The following is a 15115-nucleotide window of genomic DNA, read 5'->3' on the forward strand; positions in this document are numbered from 1 at the left end:
AAGACCTGCAACCCTGACAAACCCAGGGCAGGTCTCAGTTCCCACCACTCCTCCCTGCCTTGCTTTGAGCAGTAAATGAAATTGCCATCAAACGCCGTACAATAGCACCAGTCTCTGCAGTCTCAGTCCTGGCCGCTGGTTCCTGGCCCTGGGTTTGTCTCCTGACATTTGACTGGGATCTACTTCCCAGTGCAACAGTAGAGCTGAATTCCCAGCCTCGAGTCCTGACACACACAGCCTGTTTGTAGGACTTTGCAGTGGCCCCAGCTGGTGCAGAGATGCGATGACTGGTTTTTTCCATCCATGGTCTGGATGAGCAGCTCTGAGTGAATAGCCTGTGCAGCAGCTGTGCAGCCTGGGCCATCTCATGGGATGGGTTTTAATTTCCCCAGTTCCTCTTCATTCCACCCTCTCAGGTTTTATGTGGGCAGAGTTTTAGTTCAACCTAAATGTCTAAATCTGTTGCCTGAGAAAGAGGTGCAATCTGAGCCCCTTCCTGTATTACGTGTTCAAACTGCTGACTGCAAACACAATAGGTTTCATGGTGCTAAGAGCCACCTGTTGAAATTGTTCAAAGACACCCCCACCCATCTGCATTCCCCACTGCCTGTGACTCGTGTGTCTCTCTGAGCCACTCGCCCAGTGTGTCGGGCTGCAATCATTGCAGCGCTGAACCGATTCAACATCTTGAAAAGCTAATTAACTTCATAAAAAATTCATATAGGCATGCAAATACTGTGGCCCAGATAAATAATTAACTGAAGTCTTCCACACCAGCACCAGCATGCTCCAAGGCTGCCCTCTCTTGCCAGGCCTGCTCAACAGTTACTCAAGACATGCCTTTGATGATTTTCTTCAAGGTGTAAACCCTACACAGCAGCTTAATAAACAACATACATTGCACAGTCAACATTGATTTACACATCTTCTGAAGAGATGATGCATGAAATGATCAGAAAAGTCAATAATGCAAGCAAAATGTATGGGCTTGAGATAAGTAACAGAAAACAAAATCAATGCCTTCCAGCTATTATCATCATGAAGTCGAGTTCATAATAGATAACATTAAGTTTGAACAAGTTGCATCATTCTAATACCTGCAATCAGCTGTCACTTCTGACAATAATTGCCAGAATGTTATTCATATGCGTATATGCTGGTTCTACCTCTGGTGCTAAATGCATTTAGCAGAACAATCAGGGCAAACAATCTGATGAGCCAGATATTTTATTATTCTGACATTAAAAAAAAAAAATCAGACTGCAGAGCCCATTAATCATGACCTGTGCTGCCATGTACATGCAAATATTCCACTGAAGAAAGCCAAAAGCTTGCTACAGGCCTTCTGGAATAATAACTGGAGAAAGATGATCTGATGGAAGGGATCACCCTATCACTAGCTCGGAGGGGTAAAATTCAGCAGAAAGAGGCAGCTGACATTATCAGAGCACCTGAGCAACGACTCAATCACACAGCACAGGCAACAATACACCTCAGCATTTTATCCAGAGCTTTACACTGGACTTATCATATGGTTTTATATCAAGGATTTCTGATAGCCTCAGGATGCAATCAATATGAAAGCAACAAAAGAGAAAGCTCTGACCACTGAGGGCTTGTCAACACAGGAAGCTATTGTGGCATGTGGGAAGATGTGAACTCGGAGTGCAATGGCTCTGGTCATTTTGGAAGCTCATAGGCTGTCATGCAGTAAAGTAAACTCACACAAGACTGTCTGAGGGTGGAAGATATTTCTGCATGGAGAGTTGGAGTTAAACATCTCTCTAGCACTATAGCCCTCAAACCTCCCTTTGAAAACATTTCTCACAACATTTCAGTGTGTATAACCTGTGCCACTAAGTAAAACCAGGAAGAGTTGCTGGCAGCACACAAGGGAGGGTGCCAAACATGGCTTGAGCTATTTGTGGAAACAATCACCCTGTCTGCTGCACAGAGGACTGGTAATGACAAACAGTCTCTTCCCTCCAGCCAAGAGCATGAATTTGACTTCATGCATTCACGATACAGCTTTGACCAATTGATAATTATTCCATAGTAATAAAAAATACATTGGCAGTCTCAATCCAGCTCCTCACAGAGCCATAAAATGCTCACAAAACCACAACAAACAGTGATTGTGGCCTTTTGAGAGCAGCAGAGACACAGAGAGGGATATGGGTTCCTCCTCCTTCCTACAAAGCAGGAACAGATGTAGAGCCTCACCAGGAGGTGGTGGTGTGGGGAGTCTGTATCAATGTAACCATCACTATACTTCTGCCCCTAACTTTGGGGGGAAAAAAGGAGAATAAGGATGATGAGCTGATGATACAGGACCTTTGGGGAAACTGTGCCCTGAGTTGCAGTGTCACAGCTGAATGACTATCCCAACAAATTAATTTTACAGTGCTTTTGATTTGACCCATAGATGAGAAGATGGTTTCAGCCGAGTTCTGTTTTTAGGGACCCATTCATCTCCTGAAACTAAAAGCCAAGCTCATAAAGCACACACCCACACAAGCTAAAACCAATCAGTAGCTTCCCCAAATCCCTGCAAAGCCAAACCATTCAGTGCCACGCTGCTCTGCCAATAATAGTAACAAGTAACACTACACTCGGGCTGTAATTTTTCATATCCACTGTGCTGTTGTCATATGATTTACTGTGCTAGCATTGAGAACCATTGCCCAAGCCCTGTCTCTACACTCCTCCTGATTTACTTAAATCTTTTTACTTTTATCAGCCACAGGGAATGGGGACACTTACATGTAACAACTGACAATTTGAACAGAAAATACAGAGAAAAGCTGTGTAAAGCAAGTGGCTGAGATTATAGCTGTTGACTTCTAATATTATTTGACAGATGAGACTGCTGCAATTATCCTCTGCTCATGGGTTCCATTACGGGAACAAGAAGCACACAAAATAAGGGCAATTTCCCAAACAATATATAGGTCCACTTAACTTTGTCAAGAGCCATTTCTGCAAGTGAAGTCCTCCCTGGTTAAAGATACAAGGATAATGTGTTGGCAACTTCACATGAGCATTTAGTACATTCCACATTAACTGCATTTTCAGTTGTTCTGTTTGAACCAAATAGGATATTATTTCTAAAGGCATTTTTTTAAAGAATAACAATGTGTTTACTGCTGTTCCCTCTCTCAAGAGCTTTTTTTTTTTTTTTTTTTTTTTTTTAAGAAGGTGTTTCAGAAAGTTTGCAGCTCACAAGATCACTCTGGATTTTTGCAGTGTCCTGCATTCTTCTGCATCATCATCCCGTCTCTCTGCCCCCCCTATCTCCCCGTACCGGAAGGGAAGGCACCAAGCCCACACAAAGGTTCCTACTGTCTTCTTCTCCTTCTTGGAATGCTATGCTCCAGAGAGTCATCCCAAATCCCACACACCACCCTGCAGACCCCACCATCCCCCTGGCCTTCCCCAGACCACTGCCACATTCCCTCTCTGCTCCACCAGGACCTACTCCCAGCCGGCACAGCCAGTGAAGAGGAATGCCGGGGGTGGGGGGGGAAGCAAACAACACAGCCAAGTGGTAACTCAAGAGCAAAAAACTGTCATTCTGGGGACGGGGAATCTCTCATACAGACCACTCTGCGTGTCCAAAAGCACCCAGCACAGACATGCTGCTACACAAGCAGATCCCAGAGGAAGGGTGAGATCTCAGGTTCCAGATTTCCCTAAAGTAAATACACAGCAAAGGCAGTCACCCTCTGAAGCCTTCCTGTGCCGAGTCCCACCACTACACAGTGGAGTGTGAAAAAAGGAACATTAGTCCTGCTTTAAGTTCAAACCTCAATACAACCTTAGCAAAAGAGTCACTACTGGCATATCTATAATATATTTTTAAGGTTGCCCCATTGCTTTGACATGTGGAGCTATTTATAGATGAAAGGGAGTTTCTCTCTCTAGAGGAAAAAAAAAGCAATGAATTTTCTGAAAGCAATGGTGAAAAAAAATTACAATGAAAATAAAGGGAATAACCTGTGGCCTAGGCAGTAGTTACTAATTCTTCCCTCCAGTGCAATCAGTGCTGAACCATATTAGAGTGAATATTTTTCAGCAGCCTTCCCCAGCCTCTCACATGTATTTCAACATCTCCTCCTAGATGTGCCTAGGACCTAGTGCTGCAGACCTTGGTGGGAGAAACACCACTGGAAATCACTGCAAAACCATTTCAGGCAAACCTCAAGTTCCTGAGTCTCTTCCTTGGAGGCTGAAGGTGTTCATCAGTTTGGGAGAGTTTTTTTGTTTTTTTTTTTTTTTGCCCATCCAATGTCATTCAGAAAGCTCTCATCCAGGAAACAGGCCTTGCTTTTCCTGAAATATTTCTAAGCCTTGGCTTCCATGCTAGCTTGTGGCAGTGAGTTTCATGGCTCAGTCAAGAGCAGAGTCACAGATGATGTGAGGAAAAGCAGACCTTGACCACAGACAGTAAGACAGAGTTTCTCTCCATGTCCAACAGAATGATCATCCAAGGAAGAGACCTGGTAAAGGGGAAAACTCCATCACCTTCCAAGCCTACTCTGGAGGAAGGCTCTGACCCACCTGCCCTCACTTAAGTAAATACCCTGGCCTAAACTAAGACATCCCACTGGGAAGCATCCTTCAGGCTGCACAAGTGAAATGTCCTTAGGTGTTGGGAATATGGATAGAGTAAATTTTTACACATTTCTGTAAGGTAAATAAGATTTTTGTCAATATTACAGAAGAGAAAATAATCTCAGGAATCAATAGGAAAGAGAAGACAAGCTGAGAGCATTCAAATGGCAAACTCACAGGACCCCAACATCCTCCAGATTATGATTATACCCTTTTCCTGTTGTTAGAATTACTAACTAATGACATCCAGGAAGCGAGGAACAAAATACATGTTATTTATATTTTTTTACCTTTTACTTTCTTCCCTTCACCACACCACTAGGCTTTTCCAAGAGGCGAGCTGGCTCTTTCCTGGAAAGTGACCTTTGCTGGAGGGCAGGCAGATGGCAGCAGCCACAGACAAGCCCAGTTCTCCTCCTTGACCATGTGTCACTCAAAAGCCTTGAAGATCTCTGTGCTGGAGTCCCCAGGTCTCCTCCTGAATTTGGGTCACTGGCAGCACAAAGCCCTGCTGAAGGCACCCACGTGTGACACAGACCCATCAAGGACCACTCCTCATCTCAGTGATGGCCAAATCTGCACTGTGCAATTGCAATGATTTGAGCTTCAGGGATTTTTTTTCCTTAATTTTTTTTTTATTATTATTTCTTGTTCAGCGCTTGCAGTCTTGGTCTCTTTAGCACAGATCTCCTCACAAAGGCAATCCTTGTACCAGAAAGCCTCAGATTTGCCCTCAGCTCTTCCATAGGCATTGATTAGGGGTCTTTTTTCTTTTTCCCTTAAAAAAATCAAAAAAGAAAAGGAACATGATTTTAAACTAAAATAGAATGAAGTGCATTGCACAAAGGATTATTTCAAATAATTCTCCTTGAAAATATAACAAAGGAATGTTTCCTGGGGATTAAATGGACTGTCAGGTAATCAGAAAAGTTGTTTTAGGTTTTCCTCAAGAAGAAAAGAAGCATTTTGGATGGATTTTGTTTCTGGTGCTTTGTGACACTTTACAGCTTATTCCCTCATGTCACACCAGTTTATTTCATTATTCATAAACATGCTGAATGCCAAAATTATCACAGAAGCTACGGGACTCTCACACACTCAGCCACTAAGCCCTTTTCTCCCATCCCATTGCAAATGCAAGGACCCAACTCTCTCAATGTCCTTGCACAGGGATTTTCTTTCTAACCACTGCTCATCCTACTACCTTTCTTGTTATGTGGATGGGATTCCTGGTATTTTACACACTGTGCAGGACTCTCAGATGACCTTGAAGGAGAAATCACATGCAAGAGAGGATGAATTTGCCCCTGGGTTTGAAGTCCAGAGAGCAAGCACACAGGGAACCTTGCATACAGTCTGGGTGCAGTCCTTACTCCTCCGTGGAGCACTTGGGGTGATAACACCAAAGCCTACTCCCACCATCAGTCCCAGGACGCCTCCCAGACCTGGTATGGGCTCTGTCACCACACTTCTGCCTTGCTTGGCACTGCAGGGGACAGGCTGCTCCTTCTCAGAGCTGGGACACAATTTCTGCATGGAATCTCTCTTCCACCCCCAACAGCTGCATGCTCCTGCCTAACCTGCCATCGAATGCATAGGGATGCCTTAAAATGGCCCAGGTCTTTCCTCCAGGACCAGCATCAAAAGCCCCTACAAGGTGCTCTAGCCCACATCTACACCTCTTCTGTGTGCTCAGCCCTCTTCTCTCAGCCTTCCCAAAGCCTTCAAAGGAGCAGCTAAGACAACCAGGAGCACAGACATCCACCACACCACATCCAGCTCCACACCCTTTATATACTAAATGGAAGGAGTTCCCCTCCCTCTGCTTGGCCAGGAGCAGCCAGCAGCAAAGGCAAGCACAGCAGAGCCCCAAAGGGAGGTAGCCTGGGTGGAGGGGAGGGGGTGTCAGAGATGCTCTGTGCTTCTGTGGGGAGGGAGTCCCACCAGCTGGCCCCTGTGGCTAGGCTGGCTCGCAGCATCGACATCCTTTTGGACTGCTAGATGCTACTGGGTGCCCAAGCAGCAAAAGACACCCACATCCATCTGTGCCTAGGCAGCCAGCTTCTGCTATAGCAGTCAGTCTTTGCTCTCAAAAAGGGTGTGGGAAATGGGGGTTTAAAAACCGCTATGACTGTGTGTGGAATGGTGGCTAGTTCTTCATTGGCTTTTCACGTGGCAGCACTGCCACAAGTGACAAAGCACAGCCTTGTTCTGTGGTGTTGACCCAGGAGTCAAGCACTGGACTCTATGCCACAAACAGCCTCCATTTCTCATGGGCTCACAGGGCACAGTTCCCCTCATCACATGCTATGCTGAGCCTGCTGCAATCTGGAACAATTGCTCCTTCATGTGTGTGACTTAATTTTATCTCTAACTAAGAGAAAGGAAGATTTGAAACTGCTAATTGCCCTGGAAAATGAAGATCTTTTTCTTATTTTATTTTTACTTTTTAAATCTGAGGACCAGGTTTTCTTTTCCATGAGCTGCTTCTTTCTAAAAGAATTTTTATTCCAATTATTCAGACACCTGCTGGTGTCCCAGCAGCCCCCTGGCAGCAGGGAACCCTCTTGGGCTGAGCAGCCGAAGGAAACAAAGCCCAGAACAATGTTGTACAGGGAAACAGTACACACACCAGCAAGCCAGAGAGCACAGCAGCAAATGTGTTATTAGTCTGACATCACAAGGGCCTGCTTGTTTGTTTGCTTTACGCTTTTAAATCCCGACGCTCTCTCTTGCCATGCCACATGTTGAATTTTTCTTGATTAAGTTGAGACTTTTATTATGCAGTGTCCCCAGAAGAATTACAGAGGGGAAGGAGAAAACCCAACTGCATATGGCAAAGGCAGTGAGATAGATACTGATTTCCTCCAGCTTGAAATGACAGGCAGTACAAATAAAGCTCCTTTGTAGCTGCTTTAAGACGTAGCATGTACCAGCCCTTCTCAACAAATATACCTTGGGAAAAGCCAAAAGCAGGATCAGAAATGCACAGCGAGAGAAATTTTAAAGCTGCCAGTGCAAGCTTCTCCATACACAATATGTTTGTACAGTACTGAGCACTGTCAATTTTGACTGTGCAGCAGCAGTAATAGTAGTAATAATAATAATACAAATAATAAATTTCTTATTTGTTAGTTATTATTGTTATTATTTTAGGCCTCTCCAAATCTTGAGCTGTAAAAACAATATTGATCACTAAAACCATCCAATTCCTCTCAGCTCAGTATGCAATGAACGGGATTGACCTTCCTGGCCAGATCATTTGGGCTACATCTTTCTGCCTCATTTCCCTCCTTCCAGTGAGGGCCGTGTTTTGCAAGAGATACACCAGCATCAAAGCCAGTATGGCAGGACTTCCTCACTTGGAAATAGGTTTCAAGCAGACCTACAAACTCTGTTGAAGTTTGCATTATGGTGCCAGAGCAGCACAAAATAGCTCTAGCATCTGGCCTCAGGGGCTCAATCAGTTCTGTATGAATACTCATATGATGCAGTTATCATCAGCAAAGCCCATAGCTAAGCGCCTTGCTACCAAGACTCATGGCTTTGATTTAAGGAGCTCCCAGTAATCTGGGACACTACAATTAACATATTTAATAGAGCGACTAATGGGAAAGAAAAGGGGGAAACCTGCAAACCGCAGCTTACACTGATGACAGGGTGGGAAAGGAACAAAACCCAGAAGTTTCAAACTACAAAAAAGGCACACAGAGACTAATTAGTTTCTCCCTTTTATTCTGCACAGTGCAAGGGGAAAAAAAGAATTGCAGAAATTAATTAATAATCAGTAATCTCAGATTGGTTTATCTTTTCTAAGGTAATGTACAAGATTTAAACATTTATTTTGGGACACATTGACAAGCCTGCTCATCAAAAGGCAGATGATCTGCATTTTATGAACACCGAATCCTTCCAAAATGTTTCACATAGTGGCACACAAAGTATACAGACTTATTTTTAAAACATATCTCTGTTCAATACCTGCGGCAGATCACAAACTATTCACGTGGGTTATTAAAAGTGTTAGGCAATACTAAGGGTTCAATAAAGTCATCTGTAGTTGTTCCAGGTAAGAAAATGGCAATGGAATTAATCTAGTTTATAAACAGGATATAAACAAAAGTAGAATCCCTTAGTAAAATGCAGACAATTATTACATAACAAAGTTATTACAATTATGATAAATAAAATATAGCTCTTCTGATCAGCTGGGGACTTAGTGCACTGATCTAGCTTGGGATACAAGAACAGCTTCAGCTGGCTTGCAGAAGCAGCCATAAGCAGCAGCTCATCTGATCAATGGCCAGGTTATAATAACGTATTACATAGCATATCGCTGAGTTATGGTTATGTAGTGCCATAACAATTGCCAGACCAAAACTCCAGCAAAATAGCTGGGTGACTAAATACATATTTATCTTTTACAGTGTCTTTTACAGGGTTATTTAATTATCTCCAAACCAAGTATTCAAAACTAAAGAAATAGTTTCTAATTATATTCAAATGGGTACCTAAATAACCTTAGTTCTGCCTTGGGTTTAGTGTATGCAGTATACCATGTAGCACATTCACTTCATATGGTTATTATAGCCAGTAAACATAAAATGATTACAGAGTCACTGTAGCAGCTATGGCACCATATTAGATAAAATGACTCTTTGACTAAGGTCTTCCAGCTTTCCAGTATCATGTCTTCATTGTATCCCTCACTGGAGAGTGAAGGCCAGCTGTCCTTAGAGAAGAGGTGAAGTCACATTCAAATGACAAAGAAAAGCAGAGGTCTTTCTTTTGCTTAAAGCACTCTGGAGTTTTATTCCTTCTAGAAACAATAGAGGAGGGAAGCAATGTTGAGAGATGGCAAGTGTTTAAGGAATTTCCTCCAGCAGAACATGATTTTTCAGTGCTGGCAAGAAATTATATTTGGCAAAAAATGACACTAAGTGGAAGATGATCATATTTCTTTAACAATGTAACCTACAGACAAGAGGTTTTTCCATCATGAAAATAGGTCCAATCTTAGGTGCTTACAGAATCTCTTTATAATCAAACTAGTTAATAGATTTACTTGTAAACTTGTACAGTATATGAACTATTCATAGGGTATGGGTAGCACTCATCTGAGCTCATTTGAGTGCTCTAAGACTCAGGTACTTTGGTCAGCTGGGCAACTGGACTCCCTCATGGAGAACAGAAAAAGCAGCTCAGCAGTAGAGAGCTGATTTATTAGACCGGGTAGAGCTCTTGCTCTCCAGACATGACCACAGTCCATATGCACACCTGTTTTTTTAGAAATATTACATGAATCCCATTCCTATCCTTTGGGAGTAGTGTTGGCTAAAAAATTTTCAGCCCCACCCCCACCACCCCTACTCATCTCTGTCCCCTCCAATCCCCAAAAAGGGGTGGTTATCCCTCTCCTTTGCACCAACTCAGCTAACTCAGAGATATAAAATGATTCAGTTCTAAAGAAGTACTTTTTTTTCCTATTATTCACCTGTTTTTCTATTTTCTTCCTGTCATAATCTTTTTTTCCTTAGTCATCTCATTTTCATCAGTCCCAGACACACCAGCAGTAGAACAGACACAGCAGTGGAGACAGCAGATCCATGTGTGGGGGCAAAGAAGAGTGGGAGAGGGTACATTTGATCCATTGATGAAGGATCCAGAACATGGAACTGCACCTTGACTTTCAAGAGGACCCTGTGTTTTTGTGTTCATTCAGACAACTCAGAGGCTATCTGCAATTCTCAAAACTGCCAAGGTTAGAGACTCACAGTGCCATCTTCCCAAAAAGAGTAATCTGTTCATCCTCCTTCTTCAGTATTCCCTTTTCCCTCATCTCCAACTACTGTATAACTGAAAGGCAGAGCACAAAGGCTCCTTGTCCAACTGGCCATCAATGACATGAGTTGCCACAGTACTCTGACATCTGCTGCACCATTCCTCCTTCATGCTCTTTGCCAGGCTCTTTCACAAGGCACACCTTCCCTGAGCCCCTCCAACAATCCTTCATCAAATTGTCCCTAAAAATCTAGGGGCCAGGACATCCACCTTCTTTGGCATTTCTGCATTGCTGCCTTGCTCCATCGCACGCTTGGATTTGTGCTGTCCCCCAAGGCCAGAGAAGCAGACCTTCCTCCACCCCCACATCAGTCCCCTGCCTGGATCAGACAGCTTGCCTGCAGCTGTGTGTGGCCTTGTCCCAGAAACTTTTATCCTAATAATGTAGAAGAGCAAAATACCTCCTTGATACCCCACTGTTAACGTCAATAGAGTTACTCCAGGAATGAACTGAGTGCACTGGAAGAGGAAAAATTGGAGCAAAGTAGAAAATAAATAAATAATTTCTCTAGAGATATTTAGACACACACACACACACATATGCTGAGATTTTACAACTTAATTTGCTTGTGAATGGCACCAAACTGATTCACTGTGGTTGCTACAGTAGATGTGTCCCCTAAACAGTAACTCGGTGCACAGAGAATTACATTCATTCATGCATCAAGATTTTTGAGTTAAGATACTTCTTTATTCCAAAGATTGTTGATTAGCCCCCTTTCAAACTCAGTATCCGCTGTCTGCGCCTTACGTGAATCATGTTCGGCACAGGACATTGCTGATGCTTTGTCACAAACAACCTAGGAATAAAAAGATCGGCATTTCAGTTTAGTTTTCCTGCATCTCTTTTAAAAAACATACTAGGAATTTTGAATAAACCTAATGCATAAATACATATTTTGTCTGATTCAATAGCATATACAATTCAAATGACACTACATTAGAAAATCAAGGGGCTGCTGTTATTCACCAACACATTAAGTACATGCAATTTATTTCTTTACCTTGACATTCATCAGAGGGCCAAATCAGAAAATGATGCAATACCACTTAACTGCCTGCCCCACCTTCCCCCCAACAAGCAACCAGAAAGCTACTGACTACTCTAACACAAAATGTTATTTCTTTAATCTTATCAACCAGCACCTCTTCCGAGCCATGAGGACAGTAACAGATTGCTATTAGCAATCTCAGCCCTTCTCCTACAGTTGGAGGCTTGCATATCTTAACTGATGTGCCTCATTAGATACAGCAGTGATTCAGCCTTCAGCTGTGGTTCCGTGGTGCTGCTTCCAGGGTGCATCAGCGTGCTCTGCATCACCCGGTGACTGAGGTGTTTACTCCTCATCACAATCGCTGTTATCTGTCAGAAGCGATACCACACTGCTTTCCAAAGGCCACCACTCCTTCCCTTATTTATATGGAAGTACTTTCACCAGAAGGAGCAAGTTATCTTTGATTGAATGTTATTCCGGTAGAAGATAATAGCCTGGAAATCTTGGTGTCTTCCAGCCCTGGACAGAAAAGTCTGCTGAGCTTTCCAGGGGTTGCACAGAGGAACACTTTGGCACATTATTCAGACTCCAGGCCTGCTCACTCTGCTTAGTGTCATGGAAAGCTCTATCTCATGGGTTGCAGGCTTGTGAATTCTTACTTGTCATTGAGTGGATGACATTTTTTTTCTCTTATTTATTTTCTATTTTATTTTATTTTATTTTATTTTATGTGGAATAACTTTCAGTGTCTAGCGGTGTGAACTAGAGATGAACTGCTGCTCTGAAGGGGAAAGGTCTGTATGTCATTAACCTCATCAACCTCTGTTGATTTAACAGAAAATGTAAGCAAAGAAACGTATCCTAAAGAATGGCAAAAAAATCAGTGTTTTTTCAGGCTTCATCCTTAGTAGATTAGAACATCAAGAATATCCTTCAACAAACTTCAAAAGTGTGAAAGTTGTGCTGAATAACACATTGTATTTGCAGATTTAAAATTACAACATTCCATAGCTAAAAATCTAGGTCCCTCAATCTGGGGAAATTTTTTGCCAATCTGGGGCAAAAAGCAGACCTCTGCTGAAATAAGAAGATGGCACCTACTTATATACGCCAAGGATATTGCTCCCAAATATCAAAGCCTATTATCACTTCTACTTACTTGCCAAATGCTACATTTAGTGCTCTGTTTTCCATTGCAATAGTAGACCCTTAAGAGAAGCTAGAAAATCCAGCTCTTTATCAGTGATGTTTTCAACTCTAACAGGAGAAGTACAAGGCCCTGAACTCAGCTCTTTGTGAATAAAAAGGCTTTTAATTCATCTTTAAGGAAACAATTAGAGATCATCCAGAGCATATAAATTAATCTGATTTTTCTTTTCCTCTATCAAGGCTATTATATATCTCTTTTCTTTTTCTTCCAGGTTGGCTTCTATATTCTCTCAGGTGCAACTGAAGTTTCCTAAGGCAAGGCACTGAAAAAGAGTCGGCAACATCTGGAGTTATCCACGCTTCTGCCAAATAAAACTAACACGTCTGAAGAGGGCTGTTTCTTAGAATAAAAAGGGAAGTCATGACTAAAAAGGAAGTGCAATTTACCAAAAATATCTCATTTTGCTTTTTCTTAAATATATCAGTCTTATAAGTCTATTTGATCACCTAAAAGTCCTACTTGGATCATGCAAGAGGAAGATTTGTCCAGAAAGAACAAATATTTGGCAGTTTTGTTTGGAGGTGAATGCAATACTAGATATCATTTCATAGTAACTTATAAACCATAGGCTTTGCATCTGAGTTAACATCCCTCAACTCCATTTTCATCAATGGAAACAGGCAAAGTAGGATTCATCACTCTTTTAAGCAGACATCCAAAATAGCTCAGCTGAACTGCACCTTAAAAGCAGCAGTTGCTCTCCTTTGACCAAAAAGGGAACTCAGGACAACTAGCTCAGCCACGACATCTTCACCTGTAGATCACTAATGTTGAGAAATATGAAGGTCACCTCCCAAAACTGTCTTGCAGACCACCCCCCCTTTCATTCCTCCTTATCTTAGCTTCTCCTTGCTATAACTGGCACCCTCCTGAAAAGAAGGGGACCATCATCTGTCGAAAAGAGAAGCTTTTGTCTTCTTTCTTAAGAACTTTTCTTAGAGGTTCTTAATGAAGAGGTGATAAGAGCATAAGCATTTTCTTTTACTTAGGTATATTCAGCTTAACTTTCATGTCCCTGCTTCCAAGCCCTTAGTTGCAGTCCTCCTTCCCATCCTGTTTCTTTTTGCCTCACCTTAAATCTCATTCTCTAGGAGCCCTCCTTATTCAAGTCCCTCCAAAAAATCATTCCTACCCATTTGGCTCTATTAATCCTGACCTAATGTGCTAACAGCTCTGTCAAACAGTTACTGGAACCAACCTAGTCTGCACCTTCCTTAAACAGCACTTATGGGATCTTGTCACGTACAAATTGTTCTGTCCAGAATTTCACTTACAAGCTAACCATGAGTACCCAGATGAGACATCTATGGTAGGTTTGTAGTCATTCAAGTCAAGGAAGAAACAGTCCCCTCCAGAGGAGCCCTCAGATTGTGTGCAGTTTTAAATTCCCCATGAAGATATTAATTTCTTTTCACTAGTTACATAGAAGGAGGCCAGAGTGGAAATATTCCTTATTTTACGTTTTCCATGAAGTCCAAAAGATCGGTAGGGTGACCCTGAGCTTGTATCTTGTATCTTTTCTTTTTATAGAACTACATATTAACATTTCTTTTAATACTTGGAAATAATAAATACAAACAACTACAGAGGCACTGAACTTTTAGTTGCCTCAGGGCACTCTATCTGCTATTCTCACCTTAAGTTTAGTGATTCTTCAGCTGCTACTGAGGTTAAGAGGAAAGCTGCATCTGGCCTGTTGACATTACCAATGGACCTCACTGATCAACAATGCAAAGAAATAAAAAAAAATGCAACAATGGAAGGAAAAGAGAACTAAAACCAGGCTTTATAACTTTACTAAAAGCCTCTAATATCCTCTCTCTATTACTACAAAAGCCAAGGAATGTTGCAAATTTGGATACACTGGAGAGCAATTTTCTTTTCTTTGATGTCACTGATGAAACAACAGGTCTCTCCTCTCTTCACATTCAATACAAACAGGAAAGGGACTCAACCCAGCATGAAACTGGGAGAAGTGCCTGAGCAGCCCCTCTCCTGCAAACAGCAGAGGGATGGGTGCTAAAAGCAGGGAAGGACATCCCCAAAGGTATAAGGGGTTCAGAGTGAGGTGCAGGTCTTGGGGAGCAAGCCAAGGTCACCTTCTGGAAGCACAGTCCCAGTGAAGGACTGGGAGAGCACATGCTAGGATCTGCCCCATCCCATAGCAAGTATTCTAGTCAGAAGAAAGAAACTTGACAATCTTCCCCTTCAATTTTTTTATAATTTGAGGAATGCATGAGGAAATCACATGAGCCATTCAGCCTAACTCGCATAAACTTAGGGAAACATGTGGCTTGAATTTTACAGCCTTTTCTTATCATTAGTATTTTTTCTTTAAATCTCAGATTTTGTTGGGCTCACAGAACAACAGCAAGGGCTGTCCTGCAGCTAATTTCAGGCCTGCCGATTCCCTGTGACTGCAAACAATCTGCAGCTTACTGGATAAAGTGTCTTC

General features: G+C 42.4%; 1 long non-coding RNA gene across 1 annotated transcript in view; it reads right to left on the reverse strand.

Annotated features, from left to right (window-relative positions):
* Nucleotides 1–11124: 11124 nt before the first annotated feature.
* The window catches only part of LOC137470883 (uncharacterized), a 70936-nt gene continuing 66945 nt past the window's right edge, over nt 11125–15115 (reverse strand). The window contains exon 3 of the long non-coding RNA XR_010997291.1: nt 11125–11255. This is a non-coding gene — a long non-coding RNA (uncharacterized lncRNA). The remainder of the gene's footprint in view (nt 11256–15115) is intronic.

Source organism: Anomalospiza imberbis, chromosome 3 (genome assembly GCF_031753505.1).
Source record: "Anomalospiza imberbis isolate Cuckoo-Finch-1a 21T00152 chromosome 3, ASM3175350v1, whole genome shotgun sequence".
Taxonomy (NCBI): domain Eukaryota; kingdom Metazoa; phylum Chordata; class Aves; order Passeriformes; family Viduidae; genus Anomalospiza; species Anomalospiza imberbis.